Consider the following 18,218-nt stretch of genomic DNA (forward strand, 5'->3'; position numbering starts at 1 on the left):
ATGACCGTACTCAGCCTTGAAGGAACAAAAGCTGTAATAGCATGGAAAATTCTACTATGGAGTAGGCTGGGAGGGCGATGAGGAATACATTGAAGGAACATCCAGTCAAAAGAACGTTACATGGGGTAAGTGACTTGTTCTTCGAATGGATTGTGTCCTCCCACATTTCCTTATCTTTAGACGGACTCCCAAAGTAGTATTTGATTTGGAGGACGGAATAGAATTTGACTTTACATGTTTTCATGAACTGAGTGCAGGACTGCTTTACCAAAGCTAACATCCTGACTGAGAAGATTCCAGGCAGTAATGCTTTGTGAATGGGTGGATAGTAGACCAAGTTGCCGCTTCACAAGTGTTTTTCTATTGGTACACCTCTTTGCAGGGCTGTAGAGGTAGCCATGCCCTTGGTGGAATGGGCCCTTAAACCTTCTGGATGCTCCTTTCCTGCCAACCTGTAACAGTCTGAAATGGCCAGAATTATCCACCTGGATAAGGTCTGTTTAGAAACAGCCTGACCCAGTTTATGACCCGTATATCCAATGAAAAATTGGTCATCAATATGCAGTTTTGACATTCTAGATATATATAAAAGCTTAAAGCTCTATGAGGGTCCAACCTATGTAGTCTTTCCTCCTCCTTATCAGGATGAGGTGGGGGATAGAAATAAGGCGGAACAACTTTCTGTCCTATGTGGAAATCAGAAATGATTTTGGGCAAAAAGGAAGCTTTGACCCTTTAAACAACCCTATCCATGTGGAAGATAGTAAAGGGTGGCTTGGATGAAAGTGCCTGCAACTCGCTCACTTTACAGGCTGAAGTTAGGGCTACCAATAGAATGGTTTTAAAGGTTAAACAACCTTAAAGGACATGAGTGTAAAGGTTCAAAAGGTGCACACATTAGACATTTTAGAACCACATTAAGGTCCCAAACTGGAACCTGCAAAGTAGATAGAGGGGGTGGGGGGGACACGTTGGTGAGTCCCTTTAAGAAATTGTCACCAGTGGAATTTTGAAGTAGGAACATTCCTCTGATGAGCGCTTAGAGATGGACAGCGCTGCCAAATAGCATTAATAGTACCAATCTGGAGCCTCCGATTGGCCAATGATAGCAGAGAGGATAAAACATCTGGTGTTTTACACATAAAAGTATCTACATTCTTTTCTCTGCACCAGTTGCAGAATGTATTCCAACGGCAACGGTACAAAAACTTTGTTGCTGGCCTTCTGGCAAAAAGCAAAATCTCCATTACATCATCTGGGAGGTCCCAATCCTTGTATCTCAACCTCTCAGAAACTGAGCGTGAAGGTTGAGTGTCTTGATCTCTGGATGGAGAACCTGACCCACCTCTCGCAGAAGAAGGTCCCCTTCTTTGTGGAAGACATATTGGAGGACAGATGGACATGTCCAGAAGGTCCGGGTACCACGTCCTCCTGGGTGGAGGTCAGCCCAAATGGCAGAACTAAATTGATAATGAGAACCGCCAACTGCGAACCTTAGGTATTTTCTGTGCTTGAGATGGATCGGCACATGAAAATTAGCATTGTGAAGGTCCAATGACACCCCCAATCCTCAAGTTGGAGGGCCTGAAGGATCTGAGAAAGTGTGACCATCTTGAACTTCTCCTTCCTAAGGAACTTGTTCAAGCATCTCAAGTCCAAGATGGGTCTCAGTCCTCCTTACTTCTTGGGTATTAGGAAATAAGGGGAATACCATCTCTTGTTCCTCTCTGCTACGGGTGCTAGTTCTATTGCACCTTTCTCTAGCAGGGTTTAAATTTCCTGCACAATGAGTGGATCTGGAATCCTCAAAGAGTGGTTCCCCAGTGGATTGTTCTGAAGCCTCCAAATAAAAGGAAAGCAGTAACCGTGGGCTACGGTTTCTAAAGCCCAAGCATCCGAAGTAATTTCTCGCCACTCTTATAGATGCTGAGACAGTCTGTCCCCCACTGGTGAACCGTGATTCAAGCCCTCAGATAGGTTTTGAGGCAGCTGATGCAACAGCAAATGGTAAAGAAGCCACTTCTTAAGCTGGCTTTGCACCCCTTCCTGGTCCACCACAAGGAAATCTTCTTTGGCCCCTTTGACTGGCCATTCCTCTTGCCCTTCCAACCGAGGAGTAGTAGCGAAAAGATCTACCCCTCAAAGGGTGTCCACTAGGTTGTATAGGCTGATGTTGCCTAATAGTGGCGCCCAAAGACTTGGCTGCCGCCTTCGAGATCTGCAACTTCTCAAGACTTTCGTCAGCTTTGCTGCCAAAAAGGTGAGACCCGTCAGAAGACATGTTGAGAAGTCTGGATTGCACATCCGGTGCAAAATCTGACTTCCGCAACCACGCAAACCTGCGCACAACGGTGCTGTTAGCCATGTAAACTTTGCGAGGGCACAAGTGGAGTTGGCAGATTTGAGTGCCATACTCCCTGCGGAAAATATCTTCCTTGCCCATCCATCTACTCGTTTGTCATCCCTATCAGGAGGGATGATAGGATACGCCGCTTGTTTGGATGTCGCAGTAGCTGCCTGCACCACCAGACTCTCCGGAGTGGGGTGTTTCGACAGGTAGTCGGGGTCACTACTGGAAGGGCAGTACTTCTTGGTCAAGTTCTTATTTACAGCCGGATTGGACTCCCAATTCGTCGCCACCCTTTTCTGCAAGGCAATGTGGAATGGTAATATGGGATCTGACTGCAGACCTTACCTAAAATGTCAGTAAGGTCATCTTGCTCGTACGGTAACGGAGGTCTACTTCAACCCATGTAGTCCACTAACTTTGACATGAGTTGCCTTTAGAATGCATCTGCATGCTCCCCAGGCTCTGGTTTCCCAAACTCCAACTCAGGTGAGCTATCCACCCCACTTGCAGTCTGTAGATTGTCATAGATGTCCCTCATCCTAGACTCCTCTGCAATAAAACTCTCAGGTACATTAGGCATTCCATATTGTAGGCCAAACAGAGCCTCTTCATCAGACTGCTCATCCTCTTCATAAATGGAAGAAAGACTTAAAATAGTCTTTCCTGGGAAGTGGTACATAAGTTTTCTCAGGAACAATGGGTTTTGTCAGTAATGGCTTTGACGCTGGAGTAGTCATCGAAACTTTCTTTATCGGCACCATTGGTTTGCTGGGGCGCTCTGGTCGATGGCGCAGCTGGCAATAATGGCACAGATGGCGTCGATGTCGAGGGTTTGGCTGGCGTCAAAGGTGTCGATGGCATCGACGACCTCTACTTATGCTTGTGGCTCGACTGATCCTTAGATGATAATTCATCGGATCAAGGGCTCAAGGGCTCATGATGCAGATCTGGCCTTTGTCACGGGCTCGAGGGCGCACAGGATTTAGGTTGAGCGCTTTCCTTCCTGGCTTCTTTCGAAGGAGCGGTAGGAGCATGGCTTGGAGGCTTTTGTTTTTCGAATATTTTTTTTAATTTATTTTTATTATTTTAAACAAGCAAAACCAACAAACAATACAGCTTTTCGGGACGTACATAATCAATATCAAACCGTCACATTATACAGTGTTATTCTCCGTCCCCTCCCCACCCACCCCATAAACTTGAGCCCGCTCTTCCGTGTCATCTACAGGAGTGTTTTCGGGAATCACTGTGCTTGCAGACTCGTCTGGGTCTTCTGTTCCATGGTTAACCTGGTGGGGGTTTACCATTGTGGTCACTAAATGTCGCCAGGCTATCAGGGGGCCCACTTCCTCCTCACCCCCCTGGTAACGGCTTCAAACCATACTACTGATTCTGCTCCTGCCCATCTAGGAGGTCCGCCCACCTTGTCTCCACCGTGGGTTTGTGGGCCGCCTTCCAGCCCATTGCAATCCTGCGCTTGGGCCAGGATGTAAGCCAGGTCCTTCATCTTGCTTATGTGCTTTAGATTGTGTGGCCTGGGAAAAAGCCTGAGCATGCATGCCCAAGCCGACCCCACATCCAGCACCACTCCCCCACCGGCCATCTTAGTCTTTATTTCGTCCCAGAATCTGTGCACCTCGGACAGGCCCAGAACGTGTGTAGCAACCCCGCTTCCAGCTCCCCACACCTGGGGCATTTCTGCGTGGCCAAGCCTCCAAACCTGGCTATTTTCCCGGGGGTCAGATAAGCCCTATGGGTGACATACAACTGGATCTGTTGGAGTCTCGCATTTCGGGACACCTTTTTATGGCTCTCTCCCATTGCCCCTCTGTCATGGGTCCTCCTACCTCCTCTCCCAGTCCTGCCTCAGTTGAAGCAGTTCCTTGCCAGCCTTAGCTCTCAGGAGCTCGTATACCCTGGATAGCTAGTGCCCGCCCTCCGAAACATCGTACATCGTTTCCAGGGCGGCATCAGGTTCTTCCGCCAACACTGTCTCAGGCCACCTCTCCCTCACCCGTTTCGTGAGTCTGGTGTAAGTTATATATTGGCCTCTATGCACCCCTGTCTCCTCCTGCAAACTTTGGAATTCCAATACCTCCCCCTCCTGCCATATATCCCCGAGGGTGGCCAAACCCATCGGTTCCCAGTATCTATGGACTACTTCAAGCAATTGGGAGTCGTTTCCACACAGCACCACCAGCGGAACCTGCTGGGAGAGTGGATCCAGATCACCCACCATTCTCCACGTCCTGTGCCAGACCTCCCAACCCAGCTCCAATAGTCTCCCTCTTCCCACCAGTTTACTCTTTTGTAGCCACACCGTCTCTCTCAGAAAGTATGGAGCCAAGTCGCCCTGCAAGAGTCTAGCTTCGGCCGAGTCCTCTGACGACAACCACCTGGCCACAAACAACAGCTGCCCCGCCAGATAATAAAGCTCAAAGTTCGGCAGGTTTATGCCACCCCTGTCACACGAGTTCTGTAGTTTCCACAGGGCCACTCTGTTCCTGGAGTTGCCCCATATGAAGCTCCTGCACATACTATGAAGTCTCTTGAAAAAACGTCTGGGAATCAGATAGGGGACATTTACAAAAAAATGTAAGAGTCTGGGTAAAACCACCATTTTGAGCAGAGCTGCTCTCCCCATCATAGATAGGGGTAATCTAGACCAGAACACCATACTATTCTTAACTCCCTCGATCGCTTTCTCTGTATTATGTTCGTGCTCTGTTTCCATCCTGTGTTAAATGTTTAATCCCAGATACCTAAATGTCTCAGGTTGCCAGGGTATTTGCAGGGTAGGCAGCCTCTCCAACGGGACACTCTTATACCTTCCCAAGGGGAACAAGCTAGACTTCCCGGGGTTCACCGATATGTCTGAGAGGGTGGCATAACGATCCATCACCTCCAGCACATATTGCAGGTTTTCCTCCGGGTAGCGCAAATAGAGGAGCATATCATCTGCATACAGCGATATCAGGTGCATGCCACTTGTTGTACGAATCCCCACCTCCCCGTATTGTTGTCGCAGGCATATTGCCAGCGGCTCTAGTGCCAATATGTATAACATGGGTGACCAGGGGCATCCCTGTCTGGTCCCTCTGCTGAGTTGCCATTTGTCTGAAATTGTGGATTCCGTTTTAACTCTCGCTACCAGGGTGCTATATAACATCTGGACCCACCTGATGTATCCGGGGCCCCTTCCGTAACCTTTCAGGGTCTCTTTCAACCATGGCCACCACACCGAGTCAAAGGCTTTGACCGCGTCTAGCGACACGATAGCCAACTAACCCGTGTCTTCCCCGGTGTAATCAATTATATGGTGCAGCCTCCTGTGGTTGTCTGTGATATTCCTACCAGGGACATAGCCCGTCTGATCTGGGTGTATCAACTTACCAATCACCCTCTTTAGCCTATTGGCTAATACTGCCATGAGTATTTTACTGTCCTGATTGAGCATGGACAAGGGTCTATAGGACCCGCACTCCATGGCTGGCTTGCCTGGTTTCAGAAGTGGATGATCACTGCCTCGCGGAGGGACGGTGGCAATTCCCCCTGCTCGTAGGCTTCATTAAACATGTCAAGCATCGGTTGGAGTAGCTCCTGCTTGTATGTCTTATAAAACTCGCTAGGCAACCCATCTGACCCAGGCGCCTTACATGTGGGCAGATGTTGGATCACCACTTCCAGCTCGTCCGAGGTAACAGGGGCATCCAGATCTGCACGTTCTAGGTCATCTAGGGTGGGCAGCCCTATGTCCTCTATTGTTCCTAGTATGTCTTGGTTCATATCCTCCCCTGTGTCCTCATATAGTTGTCTATAATACTTGAGGAACTCCTCATTTACCCCCTCCTGGGTGTTACGGGTTCGGCCTTCCGCATCCCTGATCTCTCTAATCACTGAGCGGGAGGTCTCGCTCTTATACAGCCAGGCCAGCAATCTACCCGGCTATCCCCCCCTGCATGTAGTCTCTCTGTGTATTTCTTGTAATTTAATTTGCATAATCTATCCCAGAGTCCACTGCAGGTTAACTGTAAGTCTTTTATCTTGGCACTGTTCTCCCGGGTTGTCTCCTCATTTTGCATGAGACCCTCCCCCTCTCTTTCTGATTCCTGAAGTTCCCGTTCAATGCCCCCTTGGAGTCCTTTAGATTTCGATATAGTGACCACCTTAAACGCCTCCCATACTTTACCCACAGAGCGTACACTGCCCGTGTTAGTTTCAAAATATTCCTCGATGGCCTCCCTCAGGTCCTCTCGGAACCCCGCGTCTTGTAACGCCTCAGTTCTGAGTCTCCATGTCAGGATGCGCGCCCTGGGGGGTTGATATCGCCAATCTACGACCAGGGGCGAGTGATCGGATAATACCCGAGCCTTATATTCCGCTCCCATCATTTCTCCCAATATCTCGGACGCTGCAAACACATAGTCTAGCCTTGTGTGCAAGTCATGTGGTGCTGCGTAGTGCGAGCATTGTCTATCCAATGGATGCAGCTTCCTCCAGACATCCACTAGGCCTAGGTCTTCCAACATTGTCCCCAGCGCTTTAGCCGCTGGCGCTGGCTTCCCTGATTTGTCGTCTGACCTGTCTATTCTAGGATTCAGGGTACAATTAAAGTCCCCTTCCCCACACTATCACGCCTCCCGCCAGGGGGTTAATCTTACTGTATAGGGACCAAAAGTAAGCCGCCGTATCATGGTTAGGGGCGTACAAATTAATGATGTGCACCTCTCTGTTCTCCAGGAGTCCCGTCAACACCACCATTCTGCCCTCTGGGTCTATTGTCGATCTGAGCACCTGGAACGGCACGTGCGGTGCCACCCATGTGGCCACCCCTCTTGCAAATGTCGAATACGTGGCCCCCATAACACTACCTCTCCATTTTCTCCTGACCACCTCCAGCTTCTCCTTAGTGAGGTGGGTCTCTTGTAGCAAGGCTATATCAATACGCATCCTTTTTAGATACAGCATCACTTTGTTGCATTTTAAGTAACTGTTTAGGCCCTGCACATTCCAGGTCACCACTCTAAGATTACCCGATGCCATCTAATCAGTGTGCTCCTAGTCCACTCCTCCCTCCGATGCTTCCCGTGATGGCCCGTTCACTGACTCTTACCCTTCCCAGCCTCAACAATCCTCCCCCCCGTACCCCAACTCCACCCCACTGCACACAACCCAACCCCTCCCCCCACCCTACCCTACCCCAACAAATGCCCAGCTCCATCCCTGGATCTCAGGCCCACCCGAGTCTGGTCCTAGCTGGTGTCCGAGGACTAGGACCCCGCAGGGCGTCACCGATCTAACAGTGACCTAACTAGATGTACTACTAATGGGTTCAAGGGATGCCTCCTAGGTACTCCCACTTATCTGTTTAGGGTTGTTGCGCCCAGCGGATCCCGCCAGCTTATCTTGCCGCACACTCCCCACAAGCTTAATTGAACTCTATATTCAAGTCCCAATGTCCTAGCCATGTCCCCGAGGAGGACATAGATGCGTGCTACATATCTCCTGCAACCCCCATCTGGCTATCCGGTTCCTGAGGACGGCCCTGCATATCCAGCCATTCCATCGCATCCTTCGGCGTCTCAAAGAACAGGGATTTGTTCTTGTAGAACACTTTCAACTTGGCTGGGTAAAGCAACATATAACGATGGCCTGCTTCTTTTAATCTTCTTTTCACCGACCCAAAGTTCATCCTGCTTCGCTGTACGTGCAGCGTATAGTCCGGATATGCCGTGATTTTTGCCGACCCCCTTTCGATCGTTCCCCCCTTCCGAAAAAATTAGAGTATCTTCTCCCAGTCTCGATAGTTCCGAATTTTTGCGGTCACGGGGGAGTTCCCGGGGGCGGTCTTCTTGTCAAGGCCCTGTGCGCCCTTTCAACTGGGAACCCCTGGCTCAGCGCCCCACCAGTTATCTCCTGCAGGAGCATGGTTTCCACATATTCTGTTGGGTTGGGCCCCTGCACTCCTTCCGGCAAACCGACAATTCGTATGTTACTACGTCTGGCCCGCCCTTCCGCCTCCACCGCTCTGTCCTCCAGGTTGCCCACCCACTGCACGAGGGCATGTAGCTCCGATCCATGTGTGGCGCACGCCGCAGTATTCGGGGCCATCTCCTTCTCCAGGTTCCCGGTGCACTCCGCGATCGTCCGCACGTCCAGTCTCAGCAGGTTCACTTCCTCTTGGACCGCACCGATCTTGAGGTCCAGGCCCACATTCAGTTCATCCATTGCCTGGCCCAGTTTAGTCTCCCAGGCCATCTTCAAGTCTGCAATTGCTGCTAGCACTTCCTGGATCGTGCCCGGTGCCTCTGCCTCTGTCATGGGGGTCTCCTTGCCTTTGCCTCCCTCCGCACCTGGGGGCGTCTTGGTATAGGAAACTATCGTGGGCTGTTTGGTCCTGGGTCTGACAACTTTATTAGACATCCTGCCGTGTTGTCCGGGCGTAAGCCAGCTGCACCTCCCTGTGCACAAAGGTCTGTGTGGCACCAGGCCACCCACGTACTTGTGCATTCTCGGTGTCGTGACCCAGGTCTCCGCCTTTCTCCGGGGGTGCCTTCCAATTTTAGTCCGGCTTCACTGCGGGCCCAGCATCAGCTGCGAGTTCGCGTCGGGTCTCGTCAGTTACCATCTATGCGCATTCGGGCTCCGGGCGCACGCCTCTTCGGGCGTCTTGCTGTCTCGATCTTGACTCTCGGCTCGCGAAGCATAAGCGCGGCCCGGGCAGTCTGCCTTCTCTCCGCTTCTCCACACCACGGCCCCTTCGGGTCTATTGCTTAAAACAGGATCCTGAAATCCATTACTGGTACCGTCTGATCCTTCCATCAGCTATCGCTGCAGAGCGCCCATGACCCTCGATGATCCCTTTGTTCCCGCGGCCATTTTGTTTCCATTTTTCGAGTCGGGGCCCGCAGTTATACAAATGGGTATAACTTTGTGTCCGTGCATCCCATGTGCACCAAAGGTTCAGCAAGTACGGCCCCCACCGTCATAGTCACAGATGTTAATTCACAGCGCTAGCAGGCATCCGTGCGTGCACTTTATCCCCAGGATCGAAGGAGCTCCTCTGAAGCACATCCCTTTACATGGCCGTCCTAGCCACGCCCCCCTTTTTCAAATATTTTGAGCATCTTTGCTTGGAAGGCCTCCCACTTGGCCGGAGCAGACTTTTTGGTAGGACAAGCAACTCTCTCTGGGGAATCGTCCGACAAAGAAGGTGACCTACGGCGCCTTCTCTTTGATTTCTTTGAGGACTACGAAGAGTGGTGTGAGCCACTCCTCTCGACTCGTCAGTCGAAGGTTTCATGGTCAAGGTAGGACATTTTGGGATTCGGCCTACCCTTACTTCCCTTTACGTCCCTTCAAGGCCTTTCCAGTCATAGACTGGCACTTGGAGGAGTCGGACCTGTCGTGGTCCACAAGACCATGACTTAATAATGCTTGATGAATATCACAAAACTCAGTCCATCAACTCCATCTCTCAAGCCAAATCAACAGTCTTCACACTTTCATACTCTACCATTTCTGATACCGAAAACACCATCTCGTCTACAAGCTCATACGTACAACAAGTTGAACACCAGGAACATTATGGACATGAATCCTCCTTACTGCTTCCGGATTTTGTCGATCCAAGAACAGCCTCAAAAGTGTTTTGTATCTGTTTGCATCAACAACACCCAAAAACAAATAAAACAACAATACTAAACAGAGACAATATATTACGATTGTTTAACGTAATTCCCCATCTGGCGACAATATGATCTAAGGACATCAGTGTGATCTTCTTTCCAAATGATGACCAACTCCATCTGGTCCACATAGATCTACAACTTGAAACAACAATGAAGCACATACTGTCAGAAAACTAGCATTATAGCCAGACTAGGCTTTACATGCAATGAACTACCAGGAAGCTACGCCTACACCAACAACAAAAAAACATTAAACTATGGAGAAATGAGAAAAATAACTAAGATCCAGATCGTTAGTATAACACTCCTAAAGATCGTGCAAATGCCTATTCTGAATCTCATGTGTATACCGAAAATAAGGCTGCGACATCACAAAAGAGACATGAAATTTGGCGGGACATAACTTATAACAATGAACACAAAAACAACAGTCAAGAAACTCATAAAGATCATAGAATACCCCGGACAACATATCTATAACCATAAATCATTACTGATAGGCCACAGCAAGAGTACTCACTGCGATCCTGGAACACCAGAGGACATAGTCACCTACTTGTAGACGGCCCCACCGAACTCAAAACATTTGACATAATATGTCTCCAAGAGACATGGCTGATGTCGGAAGTAACATGCGAAGGCTACATTACACATACGAACCCAGCAATCCAATCACATCAGGGCAGACCAGCCTCAGGAATGCTAATACTAACCAAAACTTATTGCAATTGGTCAATACTATCAAAGAAGAATCTCCATCCCTGGGCCCAATAAGTCATTCTACTGATGAAACAACCATAGATGAACCAACTGGATTTCTCACAGAAACATCTAGGAATCTTTAATATTTACTGGAATCCCACTGTTATGAATGACAATCACTTCATAGACACAATATGTAACCAAATTCACACTTTGTCAAGAAACCATACTAACAATGAACTTATAATTGCGGAAGATTTTAACATCCACTTATTCGACACAAATGGAACATCAAAAGACCCGACCGACCTAGCTCCAAGAGCAAAGAAATGGATAAAAGAAATAGCAATTCACCAACTAACACTGACAGGGAAACCGCAGGATGACCAAGGACAATTACTACCAACATGGTCACGTGCAAATTCAAGAGCGATTATAGACTACGGGTCTCATTACACGGTAGGCGGTAGGGATTTACCGGTACCGGTAAAATACCGGTACCGGTAAATCCCTGCCGCCTTACTACGAGGTCCCTTAGCGGGTTGGAGTTTTAACGCCTGCTTTTTGCAGGCGTTAAATACCAACCCGCTAAGGGACCTCGGAGCTAATTACGGCACCGCTAAATTGCGGTGCCGTAATTAGCGCCTTCCCCATTCCCATTGAGCCCTATGGGGCAGGAATGGGAATGGGGAAGGACAATGGCGGAAGGGGGATTTACCGCCCCTCCAACCTTGGGATGGGGCGGTAAATCCCCTTTCCGCCAAGGCGGTGCCGGTATTTTACCGGCATGAGCCATGGCGCTAATAGCGCCATGGCTCACCGCCTACCGTGTAATGAGGCCCTACATCTTTATCTCAGAGGGAATATCCCAATCGTTGTTAACTGCAACCAACTATTCGCAAGAAAACGGCGATCATCATCTAATAACAATTACCTGGAAGAACGCACAAGTTCGCATAGAGAGACTGATCCTCCCTGAACTAGAACTCACCAAAGGCACAAAAAAACTTTGCAGCAAACAACATCACATGGCTGCCCTCTTAAACAAGTTCAAATCCACTGAGAAACCTGACAATGACAAACTAAATTATGAATGGATATTACAAAAATACCAACAAAAAAGGCGAAACCAGACAAACTTCACAAACACTACTTTAATCACGAGATTAACCAGATGAAAGAAATCTTACAAAAACGCCTATGTATTCTAAAAAAATAGAACACCTCAACTTCGAATCAAGAAATTAAACAAGAAAAACAAAAATACAAGAACTGGATCAAACAATCCAAAGCACTACTAAATCAATCAGATGCGGAAGCAATTCTCGCAGCCCTTAATCAAAAAAACACAAGACAACTATGGGCGCTTCTGAGTGAAGATAAAAAATAGTCAACCTTGATGACCCAAGAAGTCGAAGAACAGGCTTGGGTACAGTTCTTCACAAATATGTACAAGAAAAGGACTGACTGTACAATACCAGAGACACCAAATTTAGCCAAACCATGGGCCTTAAATGGGAAATAGAAGACATTGAAAACACAATCAAGGCCTTAAAAACACCAAGAGCTCCTGGACCGGATGGTCTTTCCAATAGCGCCCTAAAACTCACCCCTCAAGAATGGGCAGCACTATTTGCTCAGCTGCTCACACTTCTCGAGCACACCCAACAAATTCTGAACAGCTAGAAAACTGCAACAATTATCCCAATCTTCAAACTAGGCGACCGGAAAAAGCCAGAAAACTACAGACCCATAACATTATTAGATCCTCTGGGTAAGCTCTTTGCGTCCTTCCTCTGGGGAAAACGGACTCAATGGGCAACTAATAACGACAGACTGGTGAAACGACAAACCAGATTTGTCTGTAATCCAGGAACAAACATTAACCTACTAATCTTAAACTTCATCAAACAAGAAGCCCGAATCAAAAAGCAACAGGTATATGCAGCCTTCATAGATCTCAAACTAGCTTTTGACTCAGTCAACCGCGAAAAGCTATGAACAAAACTAAAAGCATGGAAATGCCCCGAAGCAATCCTAAATCCCATCAAACAGCTCTACTCGAATACCACAATTAAAGTCAGATTAACGAAAGACGGAATAGTAACTACTCCAATATACACATGGAATGGCCTAAAACAAGGATGTCCTCTGGCAGCAATTTTATACAACCTTTACACCTCAGACTTTGTCGAACAAATTCTAGATGCAGCCATGAACCCGCCAGAGTTAAACGACAAAGCTGTCCAAACACTCATCTATGCAGACGACATTATCATTCTGGACAAAACGGTTTCTGACCTTCAAATCAGTCTTGACAAGCTAGATCAATATATGCTTGACAATGAACTACAAATCAATACAGCGAAAACAAAACTGTTGACTCTAACAAATCAAAAAGGAAGGAAACAAATAACACCAGTAGCCACATTGAGGGGCGAGATCATCAAAACTGTTAAACACATCAAATACCTAGGCGCAATGATTAACCCATCTCCCAACGAAAAAGAATGGAAAGATCACCTAGAATCAAAAGCGCAATCGCTCACGCGCCAATGATGCTTCTTTCACACAAAATTTGGGAAATGTTCAATGAAACCAGCTGTTGCTTTATTCAAGCAAAAAAGTAGTCCCAATCCTGACTTATGCCAGAGAAACTTTAATCAATCAACATCACATGAAATGTCATTCATATGAAGCGATTTTCTGGAGGAAAACATTAGCTCAAACTAAATCAAACTTTCCCATGCCGAGAATTCGATATGAATTGGCGCTACACTCACTCGACTCAATAATTGTCTGGAAACAAATAGATCTGTACAGGAAAATAATAACAAATGAAAAAATACCTGCAATAGAGATTCTTCGGAAGAAAAAAAACGCAATGAACGTGACTGTTCTCGCCCAATGGTCCTCACAGATTCAGAAACGGATGCAACGGGAAGAAATATTGGAAGAGATCATGACCCAAACACTGCAATATGCGAAACGTAAAGTACAACGCAACAATTGGATTAGAGCTCAAGAATATCAAATGCACTACAAAAGATTTCTTTGATGCGACACAGAATCCAGAGCTCTAAACGTACTTCCAGCCTACCTAGTACAATTTCCTGATCAGAAAATCCATGATCACTATATGAAGTTTCATTTTAATATACTCCCTACACGGGAGTATCTAGTACAAACTAAACAAATAGACATTGGAAAAATATAATGCAGATTCTGCAAGCTGAAGTACAACTGAATCTCTCTTTCACCTAGTCATGAAATGTCCTGCCTTGACAGAAACACAAAACCGATTTACAGACTTTTTCAACATTGCATCGAAGCAGATGACCACGCATGAAAGATGGATGCAAATTCTTGGAGGTACAGATAAGGCTCTAATTTTTACAATGATAAAATTCTGGAGATAACGAATAAGATAATGAAAAGTTTGGTCACAAACATATCATTAAAACATTTCAAAAAGAAGCGTGCTGTATTTCTCGAAGCGAACGCTGTCTTGGAAAAACAGAACTGAATTCAATGGGCGCTGCGCGTGCTATATATGCCTTCGATGGTATCATCCTCGATGGAAGCCTTTGAGGGACATCGAGTTAACGCCATCGACGCACAGCGCCCTCTGCCAAATTCTTTTTTTCTGAAGCAGCTGAAGCTGGACACCTTATATCAAAAGATGAGGAAAATGTGGGAGGACACAATCCATTCCATACCCACATCTTTTGGGCATTCCAGTAACCACCATAACCCCAGCAACTCTCTGGGTCACCACCCTACATCCAGTCTCTCCACTGAGACTACTACCCGCACTCACTGCGAGACCTACCATAATTTCCCACACTGTTCACTCACTTCCCAGTCCCCATCCTCACCCCCCCCTCACACCTCACCTATTCCACTACCTATGCCCAGCCCCTTCCTCCCATGGTAGTCATATGCTACACTCCCTGCAGCTGACATTAATCACCTGAGTAACGCCATGACATCCACTTATCACAAGATAACCCCTGGCCAGACCCTTAAGTCTCAACAGACCCCACCCTTTAGTAACACCACAGCCAAGCACAAAGTGATTAACCAGCCTGCCACCCTCACCACCGCGCCCTGCCTAGGCTGCCTCAGACGTACTTGACTAGGTACACTTACACCCTCTTCCACTCACTTACCTTGTTGTGGCCCACCAAGAAACCTGCGCCTATGCTCTGGCATAAACACACTCCTGTAACGCGGTGCCTAGCACAGTCATGCACAGACTCTACACCTCCCACTCGAGTCATCACCTGCTGACAACACCAACCCTCACACTTTCCTGCCCATTCACAAATGCGTGCTCACTCTGGCCCACGCGCAAGATGTCGAGGACCTGCTACTGGTAAAAAAGACCTCTAAATGCTTGCCATCACCGAAACATGGCTGCACGACGCTGCCAGACCTATGCCATCACTTGCCATCCCTCCAGGGTACACCATTCTTAGATCTGATAGATTGGCCCAACTTGGCGGAGGAGGTGCCATTCTCTTTAAAGCAGCAACTCCTATTAGAGCTTCCACATTACAGACCCTGCAAGGCTACAAACTACTGCTTATGAAAGTAGAACCCAGACCCCAAACTACTATCAACATCCTCCTCCTGTACCGCCAACCTAACCACACCAACTCCTCGGATTCAGATATCCAGCTCCTGCTTCTCCGCTCATTAAACACAACACTAAATTCCTACTTCTCAGGGATTTCAATGTGGGCTTAAATGACACTGCTGACATGAAGGCCACAGCCCTCTCCAACACCCTACAAGAAATGAGCTTTGTACATGCTGTCAACTCACCCACGCATGTCAAAGAATGTACCCTTGACTGGGTCCTACACCATCTCAATCACCTCTATTGACCCTGTCCCCTGGACAGACCACTCCCTGATCCAATACCTACTATCATTGGAGACCACAACAGCTTGTAAAGACACCCTGCACACCCATCACCTCTAGACCCAAACGCAAACACAATTCTGAGTCGCCTCCTACCTCGCACCCTTCCAGATAGCGATGACCCAGCATCCATCCTTGACAACTAGAACTCCAGGCTACTACACACACTTGATCTTCAAGGACGCGCCTCCCACCCCACCCATCCCTCCAACAACCCCCCCTTTCACCTTTGCACCATTCAACTTCTCTCAAGTCTCTGCTGCCGACATCCTCGCCATCATTCAAAACCTCAAAACATCCAAATGCAAGGGTGACATCTGCCCCGCCCACATCAATATTTGTGCCAGACCCCTGGCACCGATAATCACCAAATTCATAAACGCTTCCTTCGACACTAGCTCTGTCCCCATAACAATCAAGAAAGCCTGGTCACCCTCCCTTGATCCCACACTCCCAACCAACTACTGCCTCATCACCACAGTTCCCTGCCTCCTCAAAATTCTAGACTGCACGGCCTACATCCAACTCCAAGCCTCCCTGGAAAACCACAACATCTTTGGCTCGCGCCTATCGGGCTTTAGACCCAGACACAGCACAGAGACCACCCTCTTGGACCTTAAGATCCAACTTGATGACATTTGCGATGCTGGAGAACTCGCCATCCTCCTCCTACTGGACCACTCCACTGCTTTCGACCTGGTCGACCATGACATTCTGTGCCAGCACCTCTCTGCAAGTGATCCTCCAGGGTCTTCTCTGGCTCAGACGCTGCTGACCCCATTACCGTCCCCTACAGAGTCCCTCAGTGGTTCTGTATCTCACCCACTTTGTACAATATGTATACTAAACCTCTGTTCGACCAACTCAACCACCTTGGAATCCCCTACACAAACTTCGCTGATGACACTCAAATCCTGCTAAAACTCACAAGGAACCACGTCACTGACTCCACGAATATGAACCATGTCTACAATCCTATTCAGGCATGGATGGCTGACCACCACGTGTGCCTAAATGACAAAACTGAGCTCCTCATTGTAGCATCAACTCACAGGCTTAAACTCCTGGACCCGGCATTCACCTAATTTCTCATCAATGGTAATCCCACGGCTGTCTCTAGTCATGTGAAAAGCCTGGCCGTCTACTTAGACGCAGAAATAACTATGCACAAACATGTAAAGGCCCTTGCCTCCTCAGCAGAATATACCACCAAGCTCATCAGAACATTCCCCTCTACTGACAACTGTCTCACCCTTGCCAGGGCCATCATTGGTAGCAAATTGGACTGCTGCAATGCCTTATTCTCAGGCACCTCCTCAAGAAATCTCACCAAACTTCAATCGATTCAAAATAACTCCCTCCGCGCTATCTGGGGTCTAAAACGCTCGGATCATGTATCCCATGCCAGACGGGAATCCCATTGGCTGCCAATCAAAGCCTGCATCAAGATTAAGATCCTCTCCATAACACACAGATGCATCCACAACATTGTCACAGCCTTCTAATGTCAACGCATCACCAAATATTACCATGCCAGATGTCTGCACTCCTCTACCACCACCAAGCCATTAGCTATCCCTAGATTATCAAGGAAAAAAGCAGGGGGATCAGCTTCACCGTCAATGCCCCCTTGCTATGGAATGCCCTCCCCCTCCACATCCAATAAGAACCCTCTATCATATCTTCAGAAAAAGACTCAAGACTCTGCTTTTCAACAAATATGAATAACTGATCATGAACGACTGTGCCTTGTAATGACAAACTGAACTTGCCTGCACACGGACACTGTACCCCCTCTCTTTTCACTAAGTTGTACCAGCACCGTGATACTTAAGGGTTTGGACGCTGACAATAAAGGGGTGAGAGGAGAGGTATGTAGGGTCTCCTCTAGCCAGCCTATATTTCCCAGAAATGGTGGAGCTGACGGGAGGAATAGAACAAGGATGCTGCCACATAATTGTTAATGCATCAGCAATGGCATTGTTTAAAGGCATATTGCGTTCTGTGGTGAGGCCTTCACTGATTAATGCAATCATAGGGTATAAATAACCCTTTCTACTAAAGCCCTCAATGTAGACATATTGTGGACATAGGGCTGGGATTTCTGGAATTTGAGGTCTGCTGAGTTGTCCAGAGGGCTGGTGTCATGGAAGCCTTCAGCCAGCTACAAAAGCTGATTTTGGTCTTCAAAATAATCAACCCCTCCTGTACCCAAGTAAATGGGGTTGACGTCCCCCTGATCATCTGCGTCATTACCATGGAAGATAGCTGCCAAGGTATCAAAAAAGACTGGGGTTGTGGTGTGAAGGTTTTCTCGACAACCGTCTATGCAAGGGTTTGTCTCTCAGCGCAGAAATGGTGAATTTGGTGTCAATCGAAATGCCGTAGCGTCGACATCCTTGGATGCACAGGGTTGATCCGGCTACCATTGAACCTCTTCCGGTGTCGAAAGAATTATCGGCGCTGACGTTATCGGTGTCGGGGCACTAGAGGGGTCGGACATGCTGAGTGCCGCTCTTGGCTCCGAAGCCTGCTGTGTGGGGGAG

The sequence above is a fragment of the Ambystoma mexicanum genome, chromosome 14, assembly GCF_040938575.1.
Source record: "Ambystoma mexicanum isolate Mex_15411 chromosome 14, UKY_AmexF1_1, whole genome shotgun sequence".
In the NCBI taxonomy this organism is placed as follows: domain Eukaryota; kingdom Metazoa; phylum Chordata; class Amphibia; order Caudata; family Ambystomatidae; genus Ambystoma; species Ambystoma mexicanum.